Source organism: Cygnus olor, chromosome 8, assembly GCF_009769625.2.
Source record: "Cygnus olor isolate bCygOlo1 chromosome 8, bCygOlo1.pri.v2, whole genome shotgun sequence".
Classification (NCBI taxonomy): Eukaryota; Metazoa; Chordata; class Aves; order Anseriformes; family Anatidae; genus Cygnus; species Cygnus olor.
Window position 1 is genome coordinate 12,123,463 of NC_049176.1, and position 18,707 is coordinate 12,142,169.

General features: G+C 53.1%; 1 long non-coding RNA gene across 1 annotated transcript in view; it reads left to right on the plus strand.

Moving 5' to 3' along the window:
* The first annotated feature begins 2,278 nt into the window (after positions 1 to 2,278).
* Positions 2,279 to 18,707, plus strand: part of LOC121074080 — a 58,767-nt gene continuing 42,338 nt past the window's right edge. Inside the window, exon 1 of the long non-coding RNA XR_005822096.1 lies at positions 2,279 to 2,656. This is a non-coding gene — a long non-coding RNA (uncharacterized LOC121074080). The remainder of the gene's footprint in view (positions 2,657 to 18,707) is intronic.

An 18,707-nucleotide genomic window follows, 5' to 3' on the forward strand; every position in this document is an offset into this window, starting at 1 on the left:
ATGCAAGCAGGCTGTCTGTGCCCCATGCACGAGCAGGTAATGGGGCTCTGCTCTCCCTCTCTGCAGCAGGATATGGGGGTAGCAAGCAGCCTCCTCACCAACTCCAGCGCTTTCCTCCAGCCCTGCTCCCTGGGGACTCAGGCTCGCTGAGGGCAAGCCCCGCTGCAGCTGCGGGGAGGTGGCGTGTGCAGCCATGCCAGTGTATGTAAATGTCTGTCTGACACAGCAGGTATAAATCATGCATGGGCAGCCAGAGACGGCAGGGAATGTGCCTCTTCGAACCCCCGTGCTGACTGGCGTCCTCGCTGTGCCAAGGGGGTGGCAAGGGGCAAAGCTTGATGTCACTTCTTGGCGCTCCATGAGGACGTTATTCAAAGAGACGGTGACCTCTCCTGGCATGCCGAGCGCTGCCGGAGACCTCCAGCCCCGCGTCTGCGGCAAATCGAATGATGTGTTGTGGGAGAGGAGGGCTGGGACTCATGCATCCATCACGAATCTCACCGCAGAGGAGAGGGAGAAGAAGCTACCAGGAAGCTTCCCCTCCGTCAGTCCTCAGAGGCGCCGGGGGCTTTCATCCCGGGGTGTCTTCTTACTCAGCCATTAGCAAGCACTAACCGTGGCTCCATGCACAAGCACAGTAATGGTTGCCTGGTCTGGACCAGCCCTAATTAAGACCAAATAGCGGTTTCTTTATAAAACCCTTGCTCTATTTTTTTTTTTTAATAGACTCTCGCCTTCCCCACTCAGGTGTTGTTTTTTTTCCTACTCTTTAGCAAATTCACCAGTGTAAAAATGTGACATTATTGTAGGACACCCAACCAGACTTTCTTTCTGATCAACGCATTCAGAGGATTTTATTATCTTTCCTTTTCCTCCCCAGACAGCTCAAGCTCCAAGGTAGCTCAGGTAGAAAGCTGCAAACTGCAGAAATTAATCTTTGCTGACAAAGGCTTCCCTACTAAGCGCTGATCTGGATTTGAGGATGTGCCTGAAGTTGCAGACCGTGTGTGAGCAGGGTGCTTCCCAGGTGAGCTTGAGAAGGTGCAGATTGCACCAGGATGCGCACTGCCAGATACAGAGAGGTTGGCTAAAGTTGCGCCAGGGGAGGTTTAGGTTGGATATTAGGAAGAACTTCTTTACCGAAAGGGTTGTTAGGCATTGGAATGGGCTGCCCAGGGAGGTGGTTGAGTCGCCATCCCTGGAGGTCTTTAAAAGACGTTTAGATGTAGCCCTTAGTGATATGGTTTAGTGGAGGACTTGTTAGTGTTAGGGCAGAGGTTGGACTAGATGATCTTGGAGGTCTCTTCCAACCTAGACGATTCTGTGATTCTGTGGTGCGAGGTGTGTGCCCACCGCGGGGCACAGTGAAGGCTGTGCAGTCCATTTGCTGGGCATCTCAATGGCTGCTTGGTGGCACAGCCCCTGCAAGAGACTTCGGAGGGTGAGAGCAGAAGCTAAAATGCCAGCCTGCAGAAGAGGGCTGCATCTCACTTGCAGGCTCCTCTGTAGGGCTGAGAGGTTTCTTCAGCTTGGAGGCTACATGCTGTCCTCCAGCCACCTCCTCTGCCCCTCTGGTTTCCTGCAGCCAGGGCTGGGATTCCCAGGACGTTCAGGGTGATCCCTGCAGCACTGAACGTACCGGGGGAGGACACCATGGGCAGCCCAAAGGGGACATTTGTCTGCTGCCTGAATCGTGCTCCTTTCTGGTGGGCCCGACCCTCTCTGTTGGTCAGGGGTCCCAACCACTGCTGTTGCCTCTAGGCCCTGCTGCACCACAGAGGGCAAAGAAGCAGCAGCCAGGAGCTGGGGCTCTTTAAAATGGCGAGTTGAGAGGCCTTGCTGGGAGGAATTACTTATTTTGGTTTCTTATTTTCTTTTTGGGAAGTTGGTAACTGTGGCAATCAGGACTGAGTATCAGTTCGATGAGCCATGCTCCGCAAAAAGTCTGACAGATATTGCCCAGATCCTTAAGACTGTCCTTGAGAGCCCCATGCAGCACAAAAATCATAGTTTGGCTGCAGAATTGCCCGAAGCTGGATATTTACTGACTGAACCTGGCAGCAAAGGGCTCAGAGCACCCACCACCAGCATGGGTGCTGAGCTCCCGAGCGTCACAGCACAGTTCTGAGGCTGAGGCCACCTCTCCGGGACCACATGGTGCCCTCCATTGCAGGAGCTGGGCAGGAGGGGGCTGTGGTACTCAGGGAGCAGCCCAGATGGCCGTGTGAGAGGGGACTCATGCTAATGAGCAATTAGTGTCCAAGCTGCAGCTGATGCTGCTCAAGGAGTGATTTAGCAGTTGCTGGGCCCTCACTCAAGTGGCTGCTGCTGGGGCTGGGCCTGCTAAGTGTTAAATGGGAAGGGGGGGGGGCTGCTGGCCCCTTGTCCTGGTGGCATGGGGGAGGGTGTGGAACTGCTACTGGGCTTTCTCTCTTCCAACTCCTGGGCCACTGGCTTCATCTCTGATGAAAAAGAGCCCTCAGAAAGAATGAGTGTGGCTGGATAACCCCTGACTGAAGGTACAAAGAAGCTGGGTGTGAGCGCGGAGGGCTGCACGTGGCTGAGACCTTCGCAGTGTACGTAACTAGGCCGAGCTCTGCTATTTGAGAAGCTGTGTGCTAGGAAGCTCAGACATCAGTCTGTGATATGTTGACAGGTTAGGCACAGTCCTTTACTGCCTCTGGGGGTTAGTCTGGTTCCACAACCTTAGAGCTGTGGGGAGGTGGCTGATTAGGGCTTAGGTCTGCATTGTGCTCCACAAAATTGTTGGGTTTTGGGGCTGAATTCTCCTGGCTCGAGCTTCCTAGCAGCTGCTAGCCAAGCACACCTGTCCTGCTGGATTGCACAGCATTTGTTGTCCTGCAGCTCTCCATAGGACCATATTTGCAGTTGCTTTTTGTCTGGTCGGCTGTGGAAGCCTGAGTCTCTCAGCTGGCATCTCCAAAAGGTGTCCTTTCCTCCTGCTCACTGGCTATTTCTGCATGGACTGATCAGTGATGGATTTAATTGGGTTTCCAGATCTTCCGTTCAGACCTATTTGGTTCCAGATGTTGCCTCCAACCATTGGCTTGGAGACCTGGAAGGTTGGGTGCAGGCCTGGCTTCCTCACCTGGGGGGGGAGAATTTTCTGACCTGCTTTCCCCCCTTGCGTGGCTGGGACCTGGGACCCTGCTCTTCCTTCTGAGCCTTAGATAGAGCCATGCAGAGAGCATCCCTGCTCTGGCTGAGCCTCGGTCTGTCCAAGTTCTCCCAAGGAAGTAAGACAGCTGAGTATTGCAGTACCCCTTAAAATTCCCTATCTGGTATTAATTGAAATTTCCTGGAGTGTGACACATAGTGCTCTTCTAACCCTCATGCCCCCTGGCCCTGCTAACACCTCTCTTATTCCATGCAGGAGCCTGGGGAGGGTGGAAATGCCTCCCAAGTTTTCCCAGGCCCTTCCACAAGCAAGCCAAGAGGGCCTCTAGATGGCAGTGTTACTGTTCAAGAGGCCAGGAGCTGCTTTTCAGGCAAGCTGTGCCATTCTTCTCTGTGCCTAGCTTTGGGGAAGCTCTGAGATTTACTCGGAGCTGAAGTGGACAGCTTAACACCCTGCTGCCTCTTATCACTTCCTGAAAGTGTCTGGGATTTTGTGACCTCAGGGGACCAGTGGTTTCAGGAGGCTGGACAATAGTTTTCTGGCTTTCCTTTCTTCCACGTGATAAACCTGGCTTTGGCTCGATTGCTCCGAGGACTGCTGTCGGTCTGGGAGGTACCAGTTTTTTTGGAGTGATGGGAATGCCATGCTGTGACTGGGAGCTGCTGGCAAAGTGCTTGGCGTTTTTGATGTTCAGCTTGCTTCCCGTATGTGCTCGAGGAGGGCATGCAGGGATGCTTGAGGAGGGCAGCTCCATTCACTGCAGTCAGCCTGTCTGGAGGGAGCGCATGTGGAAACAGGGCCTTGCTGTTCAGTGGGAGAAAAGCTGGGAGGTTAGGGAAGGGAAATGTCACTGGAAACAGGACTGTAATTACTTCTTCACACTTAGAGCTGTCACTTGCTACTTCTTTCCTGCACCTAGCTCTGCTCTGCTCAGCGCCTGAGTGATGGGATGCTGGGATAAATGCCCTCTGCCTTTCGCAGAGCTCCTGCCATGATGCTGGATGGAGACCACGGCTTGGAGGCTGTGCCCGTGTTCATTATCTCTCCTGGGTGCCAGTGCAACAGGTACTTTCTTTGGCCATCATTGGCAAGGGAGGGAGGCTTGGAGGCCTACCAGAAATCTGCTGTCCCTCGCTGCCCCCACAGACAGCATTAGATCAAGCAAAATCTGTCTTGCCTGCACTACAAATCCTTCTTCAGGGCCCTCCAAAAGCAGGTCTGAATGACAGGCTTCCCTAGGAGCCAGCTGCCATGTGCTTTTAGCATCTCCCTGATGTTCTTGCAGCTCCCAGGGGTATTGAGCTCACTGGGCTTTTCCTGGCTGTACTTTTTCATGGGCTCAACCCACTTGCAGTCAAGAAGAGGAGAGGAAGATTCATAGAGCTGGGGATGTCTTCCTGCCTCTGAGCGCTGTGAAATGTAGCACGTGTAGACTGGGATCCTGTAACCCTTCCCTCTACTGTCCTCCCAGGAGCTGGCAAGAAAATACAGCCCCTCTCTGAAGTCCCTAGCTGGGCAGGGTGGAAAGCAAGCACCGTATTCGACAAAGATCAGACAAGCAGTTCATCCATGTTATGGCTCCTCAAAGTTTTATGAATCCAATTATACCCTCATCCTGGGAGGACTCTCTCTGTTTTGTGGACCAGAAATAGAGGCTAGACCAAGATCTTGCTAGGACTTGTAGTCTGGCGTCGTGATAACAGCTGACCTGGGATCTGGGTCTTCCTCTTTGGCTTTCAGTCATGGTCACCAGCCTGGACTTCAGCTGTTAATGCCTCTGCCTCAAGCCTGCCCTTGTGTGCAAGTGTTTGGAATGTGCTCTGAAAGGGCCATCTCCCTGAGGCTGAGGTGTTTACAGTCAGGGTGTCAGGGGCTGGGTGTAGATACAGGTGAATGAAGCGGCAGCTCCAGGGCTTATGGTGGTGATTGGAGGGCCTGGGAAGCATTTTCCTGGCCTGTCTCTGCCAGTCCCAGCTCCTCACCTGGGCTGCGTGCTCCCCCAGTGCTGCAGAGGAGCCTGGATCTGGCCCTGGGCAGGGGAATGATACTGTGGTCGGGTGGCGTGGGAGGGATGCAGGGTGCAGTGCGACACCCATCCTGTCCCATCATCGCAGCAAGAGAAAGCCTTCCTGCCTCCCTCTGCGTCGTTCCCTCTGCGTAAAACAGGCTGTGATCCTGTCCTTGCCGTGCTGAATTAACACCAAAGGGGAGAGACTGGCTTCCCCCCGCGAGGATAACAGTAAATGCGGGGCTGGCTTGCTCACGCCAGGGCTCTCCAGTCCACCGAGCGTCCTTGAACCCTGGCCTGAAACGAGCCCAGCAGCTGCGGGCTGGGCTTCCTCGCTGCCTCTCCAGGTATTCAAGGCTGTGCTAAGCTGTCTCTTGTCTCCAGCCCACGCAGAGCTTTTTCAGCTAGTCCTGCACCTGCAGCACTGAAGACGGCTATAGTCATGCTGCAGTGGGCATGGACAATTGATTATAACTGGTCGTAGATTACCTGGAGCAATGCTATTAAATTTAATACAGTTCTCCACTGGCTCTTTGGGCACAGCCTTGGGTTGTGTAACTGACATCTTGTTGCAAAGCATTTTGGGGACATTGCTAGGAGTGTGAGGCAAAGAGATTCAGCTGCAAAGCGGGAGAAGAAGATGAGTTTCTGTTGAGATTTATTTCCTACCCAATAATTGCCCAGAAAAGCTGTGTAAACCTTCTCTGTTTGTGGAACAAATACTGCAAGAGTTACTGCTCTGACCTTTTTTTTCTTTTCCACTGGACAATTGTCTGTGCCCTTGCTATTCAGAAGCCTTGATATGCCGCTGGCAGATTTATGCCTCGTTGAAACCCACCTCTTATTGCCTCTGAGTTGATTGGAAGAAAGGAAACTTGTTTGCTGAAAAATAAACCCACTGCCATGTGCCACGCATGCCAAGTCAGGGGGGAAGTTTAGAAGAGCAGTTTGGAGCCCTGACCTCATTTCCTTGTCAGCTGCTTGTTTTCTGTCACTGTGTCACCCGAGAAAGGTGGGTGACTGGCTCCAAGTGGGATCACTGCTGGATTTAGGCAGGAGCAGGGCACCTGACAAGCAGCCCAGGCTGTGGTGGAGTGAGCGAGGGCGCTGCCAGCCGTGGGCCTGATGCATCTCGAGGGAAGGGCTGTTCAGTGTGAAAATCCTGCCCTGGCTTAACAAAAGCTTGTGGCAAATCCCCATGTGAGCACTCTCGCATTGATTTGGCAGCTGCTAAATTTGGGAATAAATCCACCTTCCTTGGCAGCAATAGTAAATCAGATGAGGCATGTCCAGCAGGGTTTTGGAGTCCGACGCAAAATGCACTTAGTTCGTGTGTGGTTCAGGGTTGGCCCATGCTGAAGAGGAGCTGGCACTGAAGCTCTCTGGAACAAACCTCTGAGTTGAAATCCTGTTCTCGGTGAGATCCCAGCAATTTTAGTGCTTTTTGGAGGCCTTCATTGCTCCGTGAACCTCAGGTGGTAAGAAGTGTCCCTCTTACCTCTGTATCAACGCAGACCTGATAAGCCAACAGGGCTTCACAGTAGCCAAAGAGCCTGGAGAGGCAGTACAAAGGCCGCTTAGGGTCATTGATCCCTCCCTTGGATGCTGCACGAGAGCAGATGCCACAAGCAAAACCAGCCTGGGCTCCTTATCCGTGCCGAGCCACTGCTTGGAGCCTGCGCCCACCTCCGCCCACGGTGCCAGGGAGCAGCTCTGTCCAAGCAGAGCTGGTTCTGCCTGTAAGTTTTATTCCTTGCAATTTGGGATCTCTGGTAGCTGGTAAATGTCAGCCCTCATTAGGAAATGTATCTCGTGGGTGTGTTTCTCCTTGCGCACAAACCTGTTGGAGGCTGCTGATATTTCGTCGCGTGGCTGAGCAGGGAATCGGGCCCCGTGTGTGTGTGCATGCACTTCCTGCAGGTGACGGGAGAGAGGAGGGTGTGGGTTTTAATCCGTGTGTGTGGGCAGCTCTGCTGATGCTGTTTGTCAGCTGGAATCCCAGCACAGGGCTCTGCAGCAACAGTCGCGGCTTCTTCTTTGCCTCTTTGCCTTCTGTCACATTTGGAGGGAGGGAAGATGTAGCTGAGTCTTGCAGTAGTAGGTCAAAACACACTGCAGCACTAAAGATCAGAGCAAAAGCTTTCTTGTACAAACGCATGGTTTTATTCATCCTGTTATTTTCTTTATCAAATGCTTACTTGCTTTCACAGAGGAGCTTTCAGCCCCGGGGAAAGTAAGCGTCTCACTGGAAGGGAAGCTGGTGTAGTGGTTAGAGTGGGTCACGGTTGGGGAAGGCAGGAGAGCTGGGCTTTATTCCCGGCTCTGTGCTGCCCTGGAGTATGGCTTTGAAAGTGGTCTGCTCAATATCCCTGGCCTCTCATCCTCCAGATCTCCATCAAGACCTTAGGAGACGAAGAGCAGGAACTGTCGCTGCGTGTGTGTGCAGCACGTAGAGTGATGGCACCCCAGGAGCATCCCTGGCACAGCGAGAGATGCTGGAGATGACAGACGTGCAATGAACAGGGACTGTTATGCCGCAGAAGTGCGGCTGCTGCTGGGTGGGGAGCAGGCTGGCTAGGGTATAACCTGGTTAGGGTGCTGGAGCAAGCTGGCTTAGCCAGACAAAGCTCTGCTCGGGATTCTTCAGTGCCCAGACGTGCAGACAGCTTATTTTTAAGGTCTCATTTGAAAGATGTCAGCTCCCCCTCCCTACTCTTCCCCAGGCAGCAAGAGCAGAAAACTAAATTTATCTGCATCGGGACAGAGCGAGCTGGAGTAAACCAGCCAGGCGCTGCTCCAGATCTGCTGGGGAGAGCAAACAGCACGAGGCTCTGTCTGTCTGTCTGTCCGTGGCTCGGGAGGTGCTCGGGGTGCTGCTGATGCTGCAGCGTCGGTGAGAACCGCACAGTTTTTTCCATCCCAGTCCCTGGGTTTCAGAATTTACTAGACAGTTTGCCTGGCGGGGGTGATGTTTTATCTGCCTTGGCCCCTAGGGTGATTTTATTTAATGTGTTAGGCAAAGCAGTCCCTCTGCTTTGTGAGGGGAAGATAAGGAGCTGCACGCCTTGCCTTGCCTCTCAGGACCTCGGGAGTACCTGTTACTCTGGGACTTCTGAATATCCTGAGAGCAGTGCATAGCGGAGGGCTCGATGTTTTCAATTTAGCCTAGCTGTTTCCTGGCTCTGGCCCACAGCTCCCTGTTTTGGGGACATTGTGGGGGGACACGGGGCAGGTGTTTGAATGGGTGCAAGCTACGCTGGCTGCTGCATGCCTGAATTAAAGAGGAGGCTCTTCAGTGCGAGCCCCTGTCTGGGAGACGTGCTGTGTCTGAGGCCGTGGGCAGGTGGGGATGGCGTGGGATCTGTTTTTCCTTTTCACCTCCTCTTAAAACTGGAGCATCCGTCTCTGTCAGGCTGCTGCTAATGAGTTAGTTAAACAGCGTCTCCTTACTGGAAGCGCTTTTCAGTCCAATTAAGATCTTGCAACATGTCAGTTGTGACAATAAAAGTGAATTAAGTCTCATTTCTCCTATTTTTATGATGTTTATTAGAAGATGGGGATGCTCACTTAGAGTACCTAATCGTGGTTAGTTATACGGCAGCGGTACCACGAAGGCCCAGGCTCGGGACCGCCGTGCCGGGTGCTGCGCACACCCGCAGAAGGCAGCGGAGCCCGCGCCCGGGGAAGGACTGACCACGCAGGAGAGGCACCCGCGGCAGCTCAGGACTCGCTGCTGCCTGCAGACACTGCGGGAGTCACCGGAGCCAGCAGATCCCTGGGGATCCTCCTCCGTCACTCAGCAGAGGTTGCTCTGAGCAGCAGGATCGTTCCTCTGCCCGCTTGTCCTCGTTGTGATACCTCTGCCCTCGTTTGCTCGTCTCGGAGTTGCCAGGGAGCATGTGCTGGGGGAGATGGATGGGCAGGCACATCGCACGGCTCCATAAACCCCTTTTCCAGGGGAAGCCAGAGTGAAAGTAAAAAATGAAAGCTTTAAGTCTGGAGTGCAGCTCGACAGGAAGGCTAAATTGTGGCAAGAGGCATATCTGACAGTCCTCCAGGTCCCTTCTGTTTTCGAGGGCCTCTATTCCTCACCCCTGGGCCTTTGTTTGCAGGCAAAGAGGAGAGTGCTTAATTCATCTCTCCTCTCAAGCTGCTGTGATTCAGTAGCTTGGCCAAGACTTAGAGCAAGCTCTGCCAGGGCCTTGGGCTGCTAGTTGGTGTGCTTTCTGACACATCTAAAGGGGCAAAAGAGTAGTGGGGTTTTTTATTGTTATTTTATTGCTGTGAGGAATCCAGGCAGGAGGATGCAATATAGGAGGCCTGTAGGAAGGGTCAGCGCACCAGCTTGTTTTCAAGAAGAGTTTGTGCTTCTCAGACCTTAACTTAACAGATCTTCCATCCTTAACTGATATGCTTGAAAGACCCCACAGCTAGGAGTGGAAACCCAAGAATATGGAGGCCCAGGGGCTGAGAAGCAGGCCAGGAAGGAGAAAGCCATGCGTCAAGCTGCTGACTGTCCCCTCGGGTCTGTCCTATGGAGAGCCAAGACCAGAGACAGCCCTGAGCCCCTCTCTCTGCACCTTACTGATGGTGAGGATCTGGGCTCCCCTCGGCCTGATGTTTGGCAAGGTGATGTGGGAGCAGTGTGCCAAGACTTTTGAAGGCAGACGTAGGGAACGATGTTGAGGACAGCGAACCAAATTGTCCTGGGGGTCACTGCAGTCCTATCTGCTGTTTGTGACTGTGCTGGGCGCTGGGCTCTGCCCCTTGCACAGTCCGTAGCAGCCGCCCAGAGGGAGTCAGCAAAGGCTCTCCAGGTCTTCACGGGTTTTTGTAGGCAGCCTCTGTGCTCTACTTACTGCAGCCAGTCCCATCCCTGAGATGGGACTCAGCTCAGCTCCAGCCTCATCCTCACGGTCCTGGATGTGGTTCTGCTTCCTCCCACCCTGCGCTGCACGAGCTGCCGCTTTGGGCACGGTCTTTTCTCTAGCCTGTACTTTGGACTTCAGGTGTCTGACTTCCAGCCTTGTCCTGCCCCTTTGCTGGGACTCTTTGCTTTGTAACGTTGATGCTTTTGAGTGTGGTCCCATCTCAGGATCCGCCCATGAGATTTGTGTGAACATAGGTTTGGGCTGCCCGTGAAGGTCATCGCACGGAGGTCCCATTGGAGTTGAGAATGGGAGAGCTGGGGGAGGAGAGGCTGCAGCAGGAGGTGCTGGCTGGCGCCCCAGCACCCTGGGCAAGCTCATCTTCTCTTTTTTCTGGCTGGGCTGGTGTGTGGGTATCCACGGGTGGATGTCAGCCGGTCGGCACCTCGCTTAGAGCTGCGCGAGCACCGCGCACCATGGCTCCGTATCCAGCAAGCCGCCTTACAGCGGGCTGAGCCTCCGTCTGCATGGAAGGGAAAGTGTCATCGCTGCTCTTCTTTCAGTCCCGCAGCTGTTGATGTTTTGAAGTTAAGAAAACATTTAAATGATTTAAAAAAAAAAAAGCCAGCGTTGCTTTATCAAGGGAGCTTCTAATGAGCAGAAGGGGAGGGGGAGCAGACATGGGAAGGGCAGCAGAGACTAACAGCCTGGCAGAGCACTTGTCATCTTGACAACACAATAAGTTTCAAACTGGGCTCACTCCTGACGCTTGCCTGAAGGTATATTTAACTAGCGCGGGAGATGCTGGAACAGAATTGTGCACCTTTCAGCCCAAGGAAGCCTCAGTGGGGGCGGGCTGGCTTTTGGAAAGGGGGAGATCAGCTCCGTATGGAAAATGTGCATCCTTCCCTCCCTGTCTGTCTGTGTGTAGCCAGACTGAAAGGCTGTGCTCGCAGCTTGGTGAGGGGATGCTAATGAAGCATGAACTGGCTGCGCTCAGTGGCAGCTCCCGTGCTATCTGCCACCAGCTCGCCTGCCTGCTCGCTCCTTTCTTTCCTTCTTTTGGTATTTGCATGTTGTCTGCCTGGCTCTGGATGACTATGGGCTTCTCTTTGAAGCAGAGGGATTGCAAACAAGCAGGGTGGGGACTGAAATTTTGCTTTCCCTGGGCTAGGCTAAGATGTACGAGGAGACATCAAGGGGGGATTGACAGGGACCCTGGGGCTGACTGCAGACCCCGGCTTATGCAGGTCCAGTGGGATGCGGAGAAGGGGTCTCTGGGTGGCTCCTAACTCTGCCCAGAAATCCTCTGCCCCTTCCTGGCGGGGTTTGGCTTTCCCCATCATTTGCTCTGTTGGCTGGGGCGATGCTGTTACGTGCTTCTCTCATCTCTGCTCAGGAGGAGAGGCGTTAGCCCTGTGTGGCCCGTGCCCTGTTGGCAGCAGGGGAAGGTGGGCAGAGCTGGCTGGAGGCTGGGAGGCTGTGCTCGGCTACCCCAAACTGCTTCACCCTCTCTGTAGGGTCCTGAGCCCCCAACCCTGCTTACCCCATTGCTCCCAAAACACGTCTCCCACCTCCCTCATATCCTCCCCAGCTCTCCTTGCTGGAGCAAGCTCGCTCCCCCCAGGTACCCCTGCCCTCCTGCCCCGATGCTCCTCTCCCCTGCTCCTCCCAGCACGGAGCGTTTCAACTAAGTCCTTGTTTGCTTTCTGTCACCAGACCCAGTGCTGTGGGATTTCAGAAACCTGGATACAGCTGTTTCCCTAAATCCCAAGGTGGTGCCTGAAGACTGCAGGCTTGTGTGCTGTGTACACATTATGTGCGCACAGGGGTGGAAGGCATCCTGTCTGCAAGCTTGCCTGCTGCAAAACAGGCCGTGCAGGCACAGGAGTGGGGTGCTTTGTTCCTTCCTGCTTGCAAGGGTGGTGGTGTGAGGAGGCAAAGGGGGCTGTTCCTGTGTCACCAGAGCTTCAGGGGGTCCCACTGATGTTGGATGCTGCTGAAAATAGACGAGTTTGGTGTCTTCTGTTGACTTCTTGGCATTTCTGAGAAGCCAGCCCCAGACTAGGAGGCAGAAGAATTTTGTACAAGACGGAGGGTGAAGATTGTTTTGTGTTTGTGCCCGTGCTTGAGAGCTGGACAGATGCTGTGGGAAGAAAGGCCAAGAGAAGTGTGGCTGACCCCAGGCAGATATCCGGCAGCCAGAGTCTTCTCAGGCCTTAGCTTGAGTGTGCAAAGGTGGTGCAAATGCAAAAAGTGCGTTTGTGCTGGCACTGCAGAACAAAGCCAGATGACTAATGCTGAAATGCAGCGTTAGAAACTGTGCTGGGGGCCCTGCCCATGAGTCCTGCCTGGAAATGGGTGTCTGGTGGTATGGGGAATGGGCTGAGGGTCAGGGATATTAGTACAGGCTTGTCCCTGGTGGCAGCAGGGTTTTATCTTCCTTTCCAGGTTCATTTTAAGATATGGGAAAATGTTGACGTTCTTCCCACAGGAGAAATTTGCTGAGGTCCTTGGCTGGTACAGATCAATCAAGCTGTAACTCAGAAAGCACCCTTTGGGGATGCAGCTTCGATAGGAGCCTTCCCTCTGAAGTTTGATGCGATTTCCTTTTCTTCCAGCCACGTATTTGCCCCTTTCTATCATGAAAATAAAAGCTGTGACAAAACCTGCCACAGCCCAGGAGCTGGTTCCCACCTCCCTTGTCCCAGCCCTCATGCCCTCCATCAGAAAACCACGAGTCATCACCTCTTGGCTCCACCAGTCTTGCAATTTTTTTCTCCTCCCCATCTCTCTCCACCCCACCCCAGGTGGGGTGAAGAAGCGAGAAAGCAAATAGGAATAAATACCTCCAGCCATAAAAGTGAAATAAATCAATACCTCTTCTCTGAAGCCAGAGATGCTTAATAGGCAAGGATCACTGCCAGATTGTAAAAAATGTGTTTAGTGTGCGGCTGGGGCAAGTTTAACCCTTGGACATAAACAGCTGAGCAGCTTCTCTCACCTCTGAATTAAATAACTTTAACTGCAGAGGGGTATGATTAATAGGGGTGCCTCTCGATGGGATGCACCAGGCATTTTGTGCCTGTGCATCATCTGGGCAATTGCCTGGGAGGGAGTTGTTGTTGCCAGCTCCCTTCTGCGTGCACAGTGGTGCTTTTTTCATGAAGGCACAGCTGTTTGCTGGTAAGGTAGCTCCTGGGCACTGTGCTGAGCTGGTGGGACTTCAGATGCCCTTCCCGAACATTAAGGACTTTTCCAGATCACCTCCTGCCTTTCTGTGGTGGGAATGCAGAGGAGCAAAGGGGAGTGAGGCGACCTCGTCTAAACAAACTTGGTGGTGTCCATGCTGGGGAAGAGCTAAGGGAAGTTCGTGTCCCCAGTGTCCTGGGCTTTCTGAGCACACAGATGAGGATGCATGAGTGTCACCATGCCAAGGGAGTGAGAAGAACTGTCCCAGAGGGATAATCCCTTCTGGGGGATATGGGAAACTAAGTCTCTTATTTTCAGGGTTGCTCCGAGGTTCTGCTCTGGATAGGGTTTGGTTATCCTGCCCAGCTCTCGACGTGTGCTTCATCTTTTTGCCTGGCCAACAGAGCTAGAAGACAGTAAATCTCCTGCCTCTCAAAGCTGTCATGAGGGTGGGCTGGGTCTCCAGTCCCAGTCTATAGATTTATCGTTTTGTTTTTCTTAAATCTTTTTTTTCTTTCCAGGGAAATTTGTCTTAGGACCTCCGTAGCTTTCTGGTCACTTAAAGTCATGGAATCATTTAGGTTGGAAAAGACCTCTAAGTTCATCTAGTCCAACCTTTAACCTAACGAGTCCAACCTTTAACCTAGCTAACTTGGTTTCCCCGGTGAGTATGAGGCACCAGGATGATGAGCTGCGGCCGAGGCTGGAGCAGATGGAATTGTAGGAAGCCCCAGTGAGGTATTTGTGGTAGGCTGGGTGACATGGTAGCACCGTCGTTGGCTGGTTTGGCGAGACCCCATCAGGAGCAGTGAGGATGCTCTGGTCACCTTTTCTGAAGTCAAAAGGGAGCAGGTATGTAGGAGACCAGAAAGAAATTCAGGGGCACAAAGATCAGACACTTAGAGTTTGGCTTCACAAAAACAAGGCTGAGAGGTAAAGTGCTGCGTGTATGTTGGGGCAGGAACTGTTGGCAGGGGGAAGACGTGCTTAGATTAAGCAGCTGTTAGCACACAGACAGCTAGTTACGTGCTGACAGTGAACCTGGCGGCGAGCTGAAGGCTCCTGCACGTCAGAGCAGAAAGGTGCTGGTCACAGAGCTGGGAAGCACGTCCCTGTTCTTTAAGGTGAAGCTGAGCTGGAGTGATTATGTGATGGGACTCCAGCACTGCTCAGAGGTTGGATGCAGGGATGTGGGGCTTCTTGCTCATCTTGTTTATGACAGCCCGCGTGCCTTTTGTGGGTCTGGGAGCTCAAAGGTAGCCAGGACGTTTCAGGAGAGGACTGGGGTCGCTTTCCTGCAAAGCCTTCCTGCCCCCCTGTTAGTTGTTTGTTCTCCTGGCACACGCTTGCTCTCGATTAAGTGCTGCCTGGCATGCGAATGTTTTCCTGAACTATGGCAGAAGCGTTTTGCTGCAAAGATCCCTGTGATGGAAGTTAACTTTGTACTGAAGAGCAGCAGTGCCAGCGGCATCTGGCACAGCTCTTACAAAGCCAGCTGGTTCCGTGCTAGAGGAAAGTAGGCTGCACTGGGAAGGGTGGTTCTGGAAGCACTTGTATAGGTTTTGTTTTTTTCTCATGCTTAGAGGAAATTAAATCTTGCTAACATACCTGTGACAAGCAGAGGTCATGGGAATTATTGAAGTAGCAAAGGAAAAACTCAAACATCCTCACTATATGAAGGACATGGAGGCCCTGGAGCGTGTCCAGAGCATGGCTACGAAGCTGGTGAAGGATTTGGAGCACAAGTCCTGTGGGGAGTGGCTGAGGGAACTGGGGTTGTTTGGTCTGGAGTAGAGGAGGCTCAGGGGAGACCTCATTGCTCTCTACAACTACCCGAAAGGAAGGTGTGGGGAGCTGGGGGTCGGCATCTTCTCACAGGTAACTAGCGATAGGACTAGAGGGAATGGCCTCAAGTCGTGCCAGGGGAGGTTCGGGTTGGAAATGAGGAGACATTTCTTCTCAGGAAGAGCAGTCAGGCGTTGGGTCGGGTTGCCCAGGGAGGTGGTGGAGTCACCGTCCCTGGGGGTGTTTAAGGAGTGGTTGGACGTGGTGCTTAGGGACATGGTTTACTGGGTGACATTGGTTATAAAATGATGGTTAGACCAGGTGGTCTCGGAGGGCTTTTCCAACCTCAATTACTCTATGAAAAGGCTATTCTGAATGAGCATGATTTCGCTCTCTCCCTGTGGAGCGCATTGATCTTGATTGGGACAGGACAAAAAGATTGAGGTTGTGGTTGGTATAAAATAGGCAGGATCTGTCCCATCAGTTGTGCAGGCCCTTCTTTATGGGCAGGAAGGGAGGTTTGGTCTGAAACCAAAAAAAAAGGCCCTTTACTTGCTGTTGACACTTTGCCTCTACCTCCTGTTGTCCATCAACACTTAGCTTGACAGGTGGCTCTCTCCCCTCTGCCAGCCTCCAGATGTTTGAGTTTGGACCTGAAAGGCCTTCTAGTTAGAGCAGGAAGAATCCCTGGAAGTTCCCCCTGCTTAAATCTCCCTCATGTTCTCAACCTCCTGGCTTCCTCAACCAGGTGCGAAGGATGGATAGTATTGCCTGACCAAGGTGTGTAAGAGACTACCGCCTTCAGGAGCCCGGTCCTTTGGGCGAGTCATTGTGCTGTGAACATCAAACATCATCTGCATGGCCATGTGTGCATCATTCCATCCACATGCCTTCCTCCACCTGCAGACTTGGGAGAAAACACACTTCGTGGTGCCCGGTGAGCTGTCTGTGGAAATTGAGCTGTGGAAGAGCTAGTAAATTGCTTTTGTGCCCCAGGCAAGCCAATTGCTCCCCGTACGGTAATCAATCCATCCGAGAGCTCCCCCAGCTGAGGGTGGTGGCCCTGGCGTTATGGAGTGAGCAGCGTTTCCCCTGTAATGGCCGCAGCCCCCCTCCGACCAGCAGCACGCGATGGCTCACCCATGGGATGGAGTGTGTGTGTGCGTGCGTGCGTTTAAAGGTGGTGAAATGCTTCGTGGCAGAAAGCTCCGGCTGTTCTGCGTGCCAGCAGGAGAGCTCCCAGCACTTCAGTTTCCTTGGCATAAAATCATAGTGGCAGGTAAATCCTGGAGAAATAAAATGAACCCGATGAAATTAACCAAGGACCACGTGCAGGAGGTGGGGAACCTTTTCACTGTGTTTAGCCCTCTCTTGTGGCTACCACATCATTGCAGGTAATTTTTCAGCGTGCTGCAGTTCAAACCAGCAAGCAGTCCTTGTTGATTAATGCTAATGAGGGAGAGAGGCCAGTTCTCTGATGGTCTAGAAGTGCCCCATTAGTGCTGTGTTTCCTGAAGTGGTAAGAAAAGGCACTAGCTGTTTGTTCTGGGCTTTTCGGGGTGCCCATTTGCTTGCTTCTTGGAATTCCTGGCGCCGTGTCTGAAGGCACGAAGGGGCTGGGAGAAGGATGCTCCCAGATGTCAGCCAGCTCCCTGGGGCAGCTGGTGGGGCCAGAGCATCACCTGTGTGTCCGTTTTGGGGTGGGGGAGGCTGGGAAGAGTTGCGGAGAGGGATTGGGGCTGGGCAGGCAGGGAAAGACTTAGTTTCTTTCAGCATTTGAGGGTGGATTAAGCCGAGCATTCCTTGTTAGCTAATTGAAACAGTCAAAATGTCAAATGAGGCATTTCAATAATAGTAATGTTAGGAGCTTTACATTTTTATTTCTCTCCCGCTCTCTTTTGTATTGTGCCTTCGAGACATGGAGATGTAAGTCCCTGCCTCTACAAAAACCCTCTTAAAGAGGGGCTTCGGGGGGATGGGGGCAAGGACAGAAGCAGTTTTAATCCCCTCCAATTCCAGCATTATTGTATTTCAGCAAATATTTTGCAAAAGGATTTTCAAGCTGAACTTCAAACAGGCGAATGCCTTACTCCAGTGACTCGGGAAGCTTTGCAAATTTAGAAAAGAAAATGAAGATTGTTTTAGCTGACATTTAAACCTCTTCTCTTCCTTTCCCAGCCTGTCAGGAAGCTTCATACACTTTGGGTCAGACGCTCTTTCCCTGAAGAAGAGAAAGATATTTATAGCTGGGTAGGACCGTAGCGGGGAAATCTCCAGGCTGCAATACCTGTCAGATAAGGTTACTTATGGGCCCCGTTGTAACAGCCCACGTGGAGTCTGCTGCAAGGAAGAAAGAAGGTGAGGTGCCTGGGACACCCAGGTTATCTGGCCTAGGCCCCTTGGGGTGGAGGTGGACTTGGCTGGAGCATGGTATTTTCTGGGGGAAAAAAATCCACCATTTTCTATATGGCTTACTGTGCTTTTTTGCCCTTCTGAAATTTGAGGGAAGTGATATAGAGATCTTCAAGCGTGGTGTGGATCATTCCTGCCACTGTGGGAGGCGGGGAGGAGATTAACTAGAGGTGAGGTGCTGAACCCCCAGAAAAGCAGCACCTCACGCCCTGGCTTGCTCGCCCTGTGTGGTTAGGAGCTCTGGGGGCTGACGGAGCACCTGGCTCCGGGTCTTTGTTTCTCCTTGCTCCCTCTCAGCCAGGGCTGATGCCAGGCCAGGGATGCGGAGCAGCGAGCAGCTGTCTGGGCTGTGGTTGGAGCAGGTTACTGCCTGGGATTAGAGTGATTAAGGTTTCTTAAGGTAAAGACAGCTTGCAAAGAAAAAGCAGCATGTCTGGGGACAGCAGAGCTCTGCCGCAACCTGCTCTTCCCCCCGGTTTGTTCTGCACAAAGAGTTCTGGCTTAGGGCGGACCAGAAGGAGGGTGAGGGGCTGGGTGGCTCTGCTGCAGCCTTCGGGGAGCTCACCGTGTCCGGGGCTGGACCACCAAACGTGGCTGTAGTGGCCTTTGGTCTGGTGGGGCCGCGCAGGGCCTTGGTGTAAGCAGTGCTGCAGGCCGGGCCCGGGGGCTTGCTCTCAGGCACCAAGCGCGGTGCCGACGAGGCTCTGATGAGGCACCGGGTGGCTGGATGCTGAGGGTTGGTGCCAGCCAAATGCAGCTGTGGGGCTGTTCTTCCTGTGCTGTGAAAACCTCTGAGTTTAAATGGTCTGGGAGCATGTCCCAGCTGTAGGCATAGGCCCATCCCTTCTCTGTTTAGTCAGCTTGGGCCTGTCTTTTTCTCTATTTCCAGGTGTTTCCCAAGTTTTTAAAGGAAAGAAATCCGGGTGTAAAGTCTTGAAGGAACTGTAATATGGTGTGGCCAAAGCCCTGACTTCCCCTTCACAGTGTGGGGATCCCCATTCTCCAAGGAGTGGGGATATAGCTACTGCTCGGAGCAGCACGGGGTGCTTTTCCTTCAGGAAGACTCCCCGGGGTGAAGGAATAACAAACCCTCTTACAGACCACCTCCCCCAGAGGTGACATCCAGGCACCACGGAGGTGGCAGGGGACCCTCAGCTGGTGCTGTTCTTCTGGGCTCGGTGCTGGTTGATGCTCAAGAGGGCACCAGGCATGTGGGTGCTGTGTCTACTCCCTTCTGGGACCCTCCTCAGCAGCATGGCCCTGGAGCCGAACTGGCCAGGTTCTCACCATCCCCACGAAGGAA